The sequence below is a fragment of the Mercurialis annua genome, linkage group LG2 (genome assembly GCF_937616625.2).
Source record: "Mercurialis annua linkage group LG2, ddMerAnnu1.2, whole genome shotgun sequence".
Classification (NCBI taxonomy): domain Eukaryota; kingdom Viridiplantae; phylum Streptophyta; class Magnoliopsida; order Malpighiales; family Euphorbiaceae; genus Mercurialis; species Mercurialis annua.
This window is the reverse complement of record NC_065571.1, coordinates 9,764,283-9,776,843: the sequence shown is the minus strand read 5'-3', so window position 1 is coordinate 9,776,843 and position 12,561 is coordinate 9,764,283.

Genomic DNA, 12,561 nt, shown 5'->3' with positions numbered 1-12,561 from the left:
ATAAATTGTTTTTATTAATAATATAATTTGTTTTCATTTTTATTAATAATATAAATTACAAATATCATATTTTAAAATAAAAATAACTAACTAACTTTTTGAAATTTAAAATCTTATCCTTAAAAAAATAGAGTAGAGAGTGAAAATGGCTCTCTCCTTGTGGAGAGCCATTTTCACTCTCTACTCTAAATTTATAGAATAGAGAGTCCATTGGACTTCCAATTTGTTATGAAACTCTCTAAAATAAAGATTTTGACAATTTTAGAGACTCCTTTGGAGATGCTCTTAAAAGAACCATGGCTATTGTTCATCTTGTAATCAGTCTTATACTATAAATATATGGATTAGAGAATTAAATATATAACTATATAGTTTAAATACCAATAATAGAAAGAAATCCAACTATAATCAACTAATATGGCAGGACTATATAATTTTGATACTAATAACAGAATTCTATTTTTATTTTATTTATCTATATATTTATAAGTTTCTCTCTTTTCTCCTCTTAACTAAAAAACCTTATCCGTTAAGAGTTTTTTTTTTCTCTTCGATTACCGTCAATTGTGTATTTTTTCATTGGTGGTAGTTATTTTTTTACTATTTTATAAAAGACCGTTCTCTCAAATTAAATCCTAACACATATATCTAGTTCCAATAGACTAACATAAACCTAATTGTAAGCATACAAATAAACACAATAAACCAAATACATCAACCAATTATTATGAAATTTACTAACACATATCAAATTAAATCAATCAAAAGAAATTGGTCAAATATTATCTTTAAAATAAATTCAAGCAATAAGAGAAGTATAAGAACATAATGAAACTCCAATCCACAATAATATTAATAACCAAATGAAAATAAGCATCCACAATAATCTTATTCAACTCCCAAATATGAAAGATACAAAAAGATAATGAAATAAAAGCTTTATAAAATAATAAACTATGGAGGATTGTACAAATGATTGAGGAATAATGTCCAAGTTAGGTGGGTGATGTTATGTGATGAATAAAGAAACCTCTATGTAGATTTCGAAATTAGGACTCCCATTTTAATTACCACGTTTCCCTTTAAGTGTATGGGGTTGAGGGGATAAAAATGACACTTTTCTAGCAATTTTGCTCTAAAAGATAGATCGTCCCACCTTTTGAAGTTAGCTCCTAGAGATGGGCCTTGGGACAATCGTCCCTTACTCTTGAATACATATTGTCCAGATTTAAGGGCGACCAATAAGTCCCAACTTTCTTCATTCCGAGCTTTTTGTGCCTCTACTTGTATCCGGTTGATCCCTGAATCTTCAAAACACTTCAAATATTTCTCCAAACACCTTGATCTTACACAATTGGCCCTTAAAATAGCTCAAACACAATAATAAGCCAATAAAGCTAAAACATAATAATAAATATGCAAAATTACATGGTAAAATGATTAGAAAAATAGGTGTATTGCTACTTATATCACAAACCGAGATTGTTGCAACACTTAACCGAACTGGTTTCACTTTTCGGTTTGGTTAGAAATGTCGATTTTTGCACACCCCTATCCACCATATACATGGTGCAAGACATATTTCTCATAGCATGCAAAGTGTGATGTGGGGAACAATAACATATGTGAATCATTTAATGAGGATTTGTTAGATGTTAGGAAAATGCATATTCTATCACTTCTTGACTGGATTAGAAAAGATACAATGAATAAGATTCACAAAAAAGACTTGAGTGCCAAAAATGATTCACTAATGTCAGTCCTAGTTTTGTTATATTGCTTGAAAACAATACATACAATACTTGCAAATGTCATTTTGAGTGGGGTATGAGATTTCAAAGGGTAAAAATGGGCACATTGTTAACATTACTAGTAGAAGTAGTACTTGTAGGCTATGGAACTTGATTGGAATATTATGTCCCCATGACATTTGTGTCTTATGCTATAATTAGAAATATTTGTTAGAATAAAGTGATGGGTGGTACTCTAAGGGAAACTATTTTGCTAGTTATGGGCATATGTAGTGATGCCAATCAAGGGTAAGACGATGTGGCATACAACAAAAAAAGATTCTATTATACCACTTCAGGTTTTTAAATTTGCTGGTAGACCAAAAATAGATAGAAAAACAGACTTTGAAGAAGCCAAATTTGCTGGAAAGTTATCAAAGTCAGATTATGTTATGACATGTAGCTACTGCCATAGCAGATGTCATAATGCGATAAAGGAGAAAAATGGTATTCCTATTCATACAACTGATAAGAAAAAGGGCAAACAAATAAACTTATAAGATGAAGACAATAAAGAAGAAGAAGAGACACCAACTTCTGCAACTCAAGTTAGTATTTTCATTCCTCTTAGCGTTTTATGTAATATTTTGATTGAGATATTATTTTATCTTTTTTATACTTGCTTGAGGTGTTATTGATATGATTTACATGGTTCATATATTTAATTGATCCTTAACAATCAAGTTTGAGGGCTATTTTAATCTTATTAAGGCAAGTTTAGAGACTTTTATAATCCATGTTTTCTTCTTCCATGAGCAAAAAACACATGCTTCAGGAATTCATATTGCAATTTCTGTGTTAATTTTACAAGTAAAGATCGCCTATTGCCAAGGAAAAAGAAAGACGACATGTCTCTAAAAAAATAAAACAAATGCGACGAGAGTGAGACTCTGTCTTCATACAGTTACGAGATAATTTTTATTTAATGTAAGTTTATTCCATTTAATCTTTCATCATTTATTTTAAGTTGCAAGTTCTATGATGGTCCATTAATTTTATTTCATATAATTATAATCTGATATGCTAATGGAAAGAACGTCAACTTTACACAATCTAATACCAAAAGAGCTCTAAGAAAAAATACAACACAAAATTAGCACTGTATAGTTTAAGAGAATGCTTTATTATGGAAGATTTAGAGCAAGTGTACCTTAGTGAAAAGAGGTGAAAACATCTCAACAAGACAATTACAATATGAGATTAAGAAGAAGATTAAAAAAATGCAAAACAAAGAATGTACCATAAAATCAGCTCCTAACCTCCCTATAACAGCTTCTCCATTCCAACACGCTGACTTTTTATATTGTCGGCCCACAAGCATTGAGTATTTGGCCAGTCTTTTTCACAAACTGATTCCAACTCAATCGTTGCACAAATTTATTCTGCAATATGCGACAATCCACTTTCATGGGATCACAACTTTCACAAGCTGGCTCACATCTACCTGGAATGTAATAGATGACCAATAAGAGACCTACTGCCAGGGATAGAAGCAGAATCAAAAGAAGTGAACGAATGTCCCTTTCAAGTTACCAACTTCCAAACTAAACTAAAAACTATGAGGGTGTTCATGTTTATTTTAGTGAATTAGGGTTTTTTAGTGTTATTCCAATTCAATCTACTTTGTATGAACAATGTTGATGTTAGACATATTTTATTATCTAGGTTGGTTATTTTGATGATGTAAAAACAATGTGCATTTATTCATTTATTACATTTTGCTTATTATAAATTGTTGGGGTAATGTCATAAAAATTCACGAACTTTACACGTTTTCTCATTTTAATCATGCACTTGAAATTTTCTCATTTTCATGCACGAACTACCACCTTTTCTCAAATTCATGCACGGTGCTGAGGTGTCACGGCTCCATTGGTGTAATTCGCTGAGGTGAAGGTCATTTTACACCAATGAATGACTGCCACCTCAGTACCGTGTATGAATTTGAGAAAAAGTGGTAGTACGTGTATGAAAATAAGAAAATTTAAACTTCGTGATTAAAATGAGAAAACGTGTAAAGTTCATGATTTTTTTTTACATTAACCCTAACTTGTTTTATTCTTGTTATCTATGTATTTATTAACTCTATTTTTCTTATCTCTCTATTATTTTAGTTTGTTAATACATGCACATACACTAAAACAAAACAATTATTAATATCAAAGATAATTTTCATCATATTTTCATTACAACCGACTAATTTAAAGTGCAAATCATTAACCATTATTTATGAATATAACTAATACAAGAGTGATCAAAACAAACCGTCAGGCCGGAGTAACCAATCGAACCGATGAATTTTATTCGGTTCGGTTTTGCTAAAATGGTTAATTCGGTTTTTATATAAAAAAATTCGGCTATTTGGTTCGGTTTGAATTTATTATCTAAATTAATCGAACCGACCAAATTAACAAAAATTTTGAATTTTTTAATTCCTCATAATTTGTCGGTTTTAACAGAACCAACCGAATTAACCGATCTATTCGGCCAGTTTGATTTCCGATTAAAATTTTTTATTAGGTTGGTCCGAGGCTATTCGGTCGAGCGGTTAATTCGGTTAAGAGGGTATCAGTTCAGTTTCGACCGAACCGACCAAATGCTCACCCCTAATTACAAGCACAAAACTATACCAAAAATACCAGTTGCACACCAGAATGTTCTTTTGTATTTCTCTACCTCTTTTCTAATTAATTTCACCCATATATATTGCATACCTCTTCTCTTTTATATCTTCCAGATTGATGAAATTTTCATGACCACTTAGCATTTCATTAATTTCATTTAAGAAATCATGGATTACTTGCTTCGATCGACCATCATACGTATTATCAATCCAGTTAAATAATCCACAACCGAAGTCATCCTTTTTACACCCATATGCATTTTCTTTTGTCTAGGATACCCAAATCGGAGTTTTGATATAAACCCTAATTTCACAATAACGAATTCTTCCTTCTTAATGAAAATCAGGTCTACTGGAACTCCCATGTCGGCCGAGACATTATCTGATGGATCAGCCTGAAGATCCTTCAAATGTTGAACCGGTTGGCATATTTATAAAACATATTTTTTTTTTTAAAAAATTACAGTTAGACATTGAAGAAATCTTAATGCTTGTGAAATTTAAGGATTTTAATAAATTGAGACTTTACGAATGTAGGTGTTTCAAAGGATTAAGGTTTAAGGTTAATTGCAAATTTATTAGAATTTGAATTGCAATAATTTCTATTAATAAAAAAATAAAATTTTACGTGTATCTCACACGCTAACAGAGACTAGGGACGGGTGAATTTGATACGGTTTGGCAAAGATTGTGGTTTGTTTTGACCAATATTATTAGAAATGATGTTTTCCGACACTTCATGCTAACTTGAGGGGTGAATTGATCCTTTGTTCTGAAAATAATCCATCACAAATAAAGAGGAAAAGAAATAATCCCTAAATCCCTACTGCAACTACTACTTCACTTTTGTTCTCCCGTGCTACTGAATCTGTTTGCTGATGATTCACTTTTGTTCTCCCGTGCTACTGAATCTGATTGCTGCACTATTGTTCGTTTGTTGCAACTATACTGTCAAGTAAGTGGCCAACAAATTAATATGGACAAATCCTCTGTTTGTTTCAGCAGTAATACACCTCAAAGATTTAGATTGCATATGGCCAGGATACTTGGCATTACGGTGATAGGCGCTAAGGATAAATATTTAGGACTTCCTTCTGTGGTGTCTAAATCCAAAAAGGAAACGTTTTCTGAGATTAAGTTACGTATCGCCCACCGACTATCAGGTTGGAAAGAACAAATGCTTTCGAGTGGTGGAAAGGAGACACTCATTAAATCAGTTGTTACGTCTATTCCGGTATATCTTATGTCTTGCTTCCGATTACCTAAAGGTTTATGCCAAGATATTAACGGAATGATTGCTCATTTTTGGTGGTCTACAAATGGAAAAAGTGACGGAATCCATTGGGTTAGTTGGCGCAATATGTGCAAAAGCAAACGTGATGGTGGTATGGGCTTTCGCGACATTGAAGCATTCAATTTGGCATTGCTTGCTAAACAGGGCTGGCGTCTATGCAATGATGTGGACAGTATTTTTTATCGAGTTTTCAAAGGACGGTATTTCCCCAATTCCACATTCTTACATGCGGATCTAGGATCCAAACCAAGTTGGGCCTGGAGAAGTATTATGGCAGGAAAGGAAATCTTATCTCAAGGTGTTCGATGGCGTATTGGCAATGGTAATTTAGTGAGCTGTTTTCTTGATCCTTGGATACCATCCTGTTTCCCATTTACACCAAATTTGCGAACCAATGTATCTAGTACTATCACTTTAGTCAATCAGCTGATTATAGGAAATCCTCCACGATGGAATACAAGCCTGCTACATAATCTATTTTACGATGATGTTGTTCTTCAGATTCAAAGTATTCCTTTGGGTGTTTCGGGGCAAATTCAAGACAAACTAATTTGGCACTTTACCAAGAAAGGTAACTATGATGTCAAATCAGGATATCATGTAGCTTTACAACATATTAACTCGATCAGATCTGTTGTTCGTATCCCATATGCCGTACCACACTTGTCATCAGATTTTCAATGGAATTCAATATGGAACTTGTGTGTTCCACCAAAAATTCGCATTTTTCTATGGCGCTTTTTTTCAAATAAATTAGCGTTAGGGAACAATCTTAATCATCGAATAAACGCGATCTCCCCAACTTGTCGGGTATGTGGAAATGCTGAAGAGACAACATTCCATTTGTTCTTCTTATGTTCGAAGTCTAGGTATGTTCATTTACTTATCCATTTATAGGCTTCAGCTATGTCTTTTATATAACTTTGGGTTCGATTAGTGAAGGCTTGGACTGGTCTTCTAATTTTACTTATTTGTGTAGAATTTTAATAAAAATCCAAAATTATGGCAACACAACTCTTTGGTACATATAGCATCCAATGTCTTTATTGTCAAACACGATTGCTCGAACAAACAATTTAATGTATACAAATTATTTTGTGATTTCAGTTTTTGAGTTTAATTATAGGTATCTATAACTAAACCTTTCAAAATATAGCTCAACAAAAACTAAGTGACATAAAAAAAAACTAGCAAGATACGGAAAATACTTAGGTATCGGACCAATAATATAATCATATTAATACTATGAATTTTTCACGGTCGTAATTTCCTTGATTTGTTCAATGGTCGACTCATGTTAGGTGCAACTTTGTTGAACTTTTTGAGAGGGCTATTATATATATGTACTCATTATCCTAATATTACTATAGGTGTGTGTGGTTTAGCTCTATGCTATCCCTGCGGTCAGATACACCTACAATTACTTCAATTGGGGATTGGTGGCTGAAAATACAACAAACCATGGAAAATTCTGATCAAACTATGTTTGCCTTCATCTTGTGGTATTTATGGAAGGCACGTAATGCACTCTTCTTCAAAGGTGAAGATTGGTCGGCAACAGAAATAGTTTCAAAAGCGAATTGTCATTGTCTAGAATTCCTTGTGGCATCCAATTCGGAGGAATCGGCCTCACAATTGGTTCACCAACCTACCATCCCTCCTCAACATACCGGTTGGAATCCTCCCCCCCAAGGTACAATCATACTTTGACACTGCTTTAATCTCAAGCGATCTTGTAAGACCTAATGGTGTGGTATTTTCAAGTGATTCTAGCGTTCCATTTCTATGCTTTACCAAAATTTATAATGCTTTCTTGCCAATAGCATAAAAGTTATTGCTTGTTGGAGAGTTTGCTGCTAGCAAAGTGTATGTAGTTAAAGAATAATGGTTTAATAAAATTGTCAAAACAACACTGCATAATGCTTAAAACTGTCACAAAAGGAAGAATCCAGATTTTGCACTATATCACTATACTGGGTTACTTTCAACTAAATGCACTGTTAGTTTCAATAAAAATTGTAACCAAAAGACTTTTTTGGTGAGAAATAAGATAAAGCCCAGTACCTAGATCTTTAATAATTTTTAAAGTTGACCACGCTAGACCCATATTCTACCAAAAACTTTGATGTTGAGTTTTTTGATATACCTGGTAACGAAAATCAGTTCAAACAAATTAATTGACCAACATACACATACTATCCTTAATGGCAAAAACAGAAAATCAATGACAGAAATAAGTATCAGCCATAAACTTAAAAGATTATCAAGGAAATACAAATAAGTATTTCAGGATAACTAAGACTCAAGTGTTATTAGGCTTCAGGTCAAATGATTATCCATTATTCCTTAACATAGTATTCATATATCTTGAATATCCAATGACATTACTCTTCTGGTTATAATAGGTACAATCAAGCTAAACTTTGATGCTGCTTTAAATTCGAGTGATCATGTAGGATCTATTGGCGTGGTATGTTCAAATGATTCTGGCATTCCATTTCTTTGCTTTACCAAAAAAATATATGGTGCTTTCTCGCCAATAGCATTAGAAGCTATCGCTCTGTTGGAGAGTCTGTTGCTTGCCAAGCGTATGGAGTTTCCACATGTGCTCATTGAGGGTGATGCAAAAAATGTTATAGATACTATGAATGGTGAGCCTCTATCGGATTCAAGTATTGAGGTGGTAATAATTGATTCAACTCGCTTAGCAACTTTGTTCTCATCATGTACTTCTCAATTTGTTAAACGCACTTATAATCGGATGGCTCATAAAGTAGCCACTAAGGCCCTGTATGACTCATTTTTAGGGGAAAATCACAATCTTCTACTACAATGGCTCATCACTTCCATGTAAAGATTTGATTATAATTTATACTTTTCAGGTGTTTATAGACACTAATTAATATGTACAGCTTTAATCTGCTAATTTTTTTAAAAAATAAGCTTCTTGAATAGTAGTTATTGACATATTGGGGTCTCATGTTTGTGATTCGTGGTCTATAATACTCAATGCATAGTTCTGCTTTGTCATCTAAGGTCTATATTAAAAAAATCAAAATTTGTTCCATGTTTCCATAAGATAACTGTGTAAGTTTGGTTTTGTATTGTATGGCTTTGCTACGCTAGGAATTTCCAGTGGACATTGCAACATTATATAATCATAAAATATAGATCAAACAGGGGTGAATTCAATAATTAAATTAGAGAAGCATAATCTTAAAAATTTAAAATAATATTTGCTGCAACAATAACGAAGCTTAAAATCTGTTAAGCAATGCTCCAAAATTGTGAAGGTGTTCACTTGACTAGGTTGCTCCTTTCAATGGTAATTAAAATAATAAATTAATTGTCAAATACTTCTGTAATTTCCCGAGTATTGTACGCTAATTCGCCCATTGTACTTTTACAAAACAATATACATAGAACTTTTAGATCCAAGCAATGGGATGTATAATCTCCATCAAAATACTTTAGTACAACAGTTCTTCGTGAAACCATTGCTAACTGTACGATAATGGAATTCAATGACTAATCTTCTTGAATTATCTGCAAATATTGAAGGAATTTACTGTGTTAATTGGTGTAATATGTACAAAAGAATGTAAGTGCATATCTATTATGGATCAATAAAAGGCAAACATCAATACACAATAAGCATAGGGGAACGTAGGACGAGGCAATACAATACTTACTTATATCATTATAAATCCGTCTACAAACATGAGCCGGGATTTAAATATGTAGTGGAAATGAGGAAATTAACCTGATTCCTCTAGAGAGCAAGTGAAGCTTTAAGCATTGAACAAAGACTTCCAAGGCTATAGGCTAACCCTTCCCACAATGATACCTTCACGCTCATTATTATTTGCAGAAAATAGTTTCATTGTTTGCATTTAATTTGCGGGAAACTCAATTTTTTTATCATTGTATTCAGATAAACTTTTAAAATTTACTAACAGATTATCTATGTTCATCAATCTTTTTACAAATGTAAAGTACCAAAATTACAGAAATTCAATTATGCACAGCACTAATTCTGGAATGCAATCACAACTAAACATTGAGAAACAAAGTAACCATACCCAACTAACTTCAACCGTAGAATTTATAAATCAGATATCTATATATCCAGAAATAGAACATAAACTAACAAAATAGGAACCCCAAAAACCTTATCCACTGAATTGAACAGAGATGTACTAAAATTTATCAATCTGATATTATCCTCTTGCAGACTAAAATACTCATTACCTGTGCTAGCTTATAACCAATTAGACATGGTCAATTAATCTATAGAATATGCTGGAAAATACTTGAATTATAGAAATATAATATTATAAAAATCTGATAATAACGGAGATATGTGATTTTTAAAGGGTAAGCAGTTATATATATAGCCATAAAATTGAAGTTAAAAAACTGGATATTAAAAACCAAAAATCTTAGGAACTTATATGAGTATGAAACCGTGGGATTTGGGATTGGGACTCTGAATCTCATCTTTTGCTGTATATCATCATTTTAATTTCAACACAGTTTGCTTTTATATACTAATTTTTTGTAAATAGTGAAGTTGCATTATTGAAAATACAAAACACAATAGCAAAATCAAGAGGTAAATCATATGATTATGACAGTGACTACCACATTTAATCGATGAGTAGAAGGGTAATAAGAATGCTGTTTTGGAGTCTGAACTTATGTATGATAGTACATTGCTGTATCATTTGGGTGTTTTTCAGTTCTTAAAAACTTCTTACATAAGAAAACTCTATCTTTTTACAGTTTCTAATAAATTATATAGATAAAATTAAGTTTCCATTTTAAATAGCAAACATCAAAGATTTAATTTAAATAAATAAAAAATATGTAGAGTATCATAATCCATAAGTAAAAGGCGTAATAATTACTACTGGGTAAAGATGTAAAAAGCATATTTAAAATACTGAATCTGCAAAGTATTCTTATACTCAACATCAATCAAACCCACAAGCCAAATTATAAGACCCATGAAATAAAATATAATCCTCTAAGTAGCAGATAATAAAGATTAAAATGATTTTACGTAAAATTCAAATTTGACTTACCTGCAGTTTGGGACCTTCTGGAATTGGATTAATATGTTTGTGCAGATCTTAATTTGACAACGATTTATGTAGCTGAAGAAGAACATATCAAAAATCAACCCATATGCGTGCTCTAGAAAAAAACTGCAATCTTTTTTATATAATTCAAATTTTACTCCCACCTTTCAACTGACCTAATTTTTAGGCTTCTATTAAATACTAAATTGACATCATAACTCATTCTTCCTAAATAATCCACTTTTCAATTTAACTCCTCTTCTACTGTATGCATATATAAAATAATAAATCGACTATACCTTCTATCAGATTTTAAAGGGAAATAATCTACAGCAAAACGGTTTTCTCATGACTGGAAAAGTGCAAAATTCTTATTTTACCAATAAATTTAAATAACAACATAATTAAAGAGGCCTATAAGTTAATGTCTCGGCAAAGATTTTGTTAGATGGAGCAATTCTTGAAAAATGTGTTTATATTTATAATATTAATTTAGATATTAGTTTTAGGTTTTCGTAATCAACCATGAATTAGACATAGTTTTGATTTTCGTATGGTTCAATAAATAAATTTTTGCAGGACACTAATTTATAAGTACGCTAATATACGAAACCAAACTTAATTATATGTCTTTTATTTTTTCTAGTATTTCATGGTTCTTTTCTATAAGAGGGGCCATATAAGTGGCCCCTCTTACTTCCGCTCTACAGGGACATTTGGTGGACCGCCTCTAGTATCAGGTAAGTTTAAATTTACTAAATATAATCTTGAATCAAATATTCAGGTACTCTTTTCTGGTGATTATCGATTTGGATGATCTCGACATTTCATTTTTTCCTTATCTGCAAATTCAAGGTAATACTTATATCACAGTAGCCGTTACCAACGGTAAGTAATGTTTTCAATTTGTCTGTTATTATTTTTGATTGTCGTTTAATATTGCTACCGTTCGTTTAGCAAATTACCCACTGGTATTTAATTTGTTAAACGAATGTGTAATTGGATGGCTCAATTAGTAGCCGCGAAGTCCACTGTTAGCTCTTTTATTTCAAGAAGGCTCATCATCTTCATGAGATGGCCTTTCTTCTAATTTATATGGAAAATTCTATTTGGCCCGAAATTTGTGGACACAAAATAGCCCGAAAGAGCTTGATACAATTAAAAATATGGCTGAGGTTATCTATGCAAAAAAACAGCAAATAATTGTTTTATTTTCTCTTTGATAATTAATACTGTTATTAAAGATGCATAAGATAATGGGACTAACAGCCATTTGGACTCTCATTTTAACTATGACGTGGAATTAATAGTACTATAACCTATGTCTTTCTTCCACAAAAAAATATCCTATACTTTCTTATTATATCATTGAATATAGCCATACATAATCCAACTTTTTCTTTTAAATTTTTGTTTAAAAAATAATGGTAAATAAAATTATCTTTATATATATTTGAATAAATTATTAATATTAAAATAATTAATTAAATGGTATTTTATTAAAAAAAATTATATAACTGAAAATGTAGACATAAATTTATAATAGCACGAATTAAAATATAAGCTTTTGTTTAATCATATGTTTCATAGAAAATAAATTTTTTAACTAAATCAAATTAAAATATTTATTAAAAACAAAAACTAATAACATTTAATAACATTTTGTCAGCCAACTTTTGTCAGGAGTTAACTAATTATAGAACAATTTTCTAGAATCAAATAAATTTTATTTAAAAATAATTAATTACAATTAAAAGAATCGGTATTAGT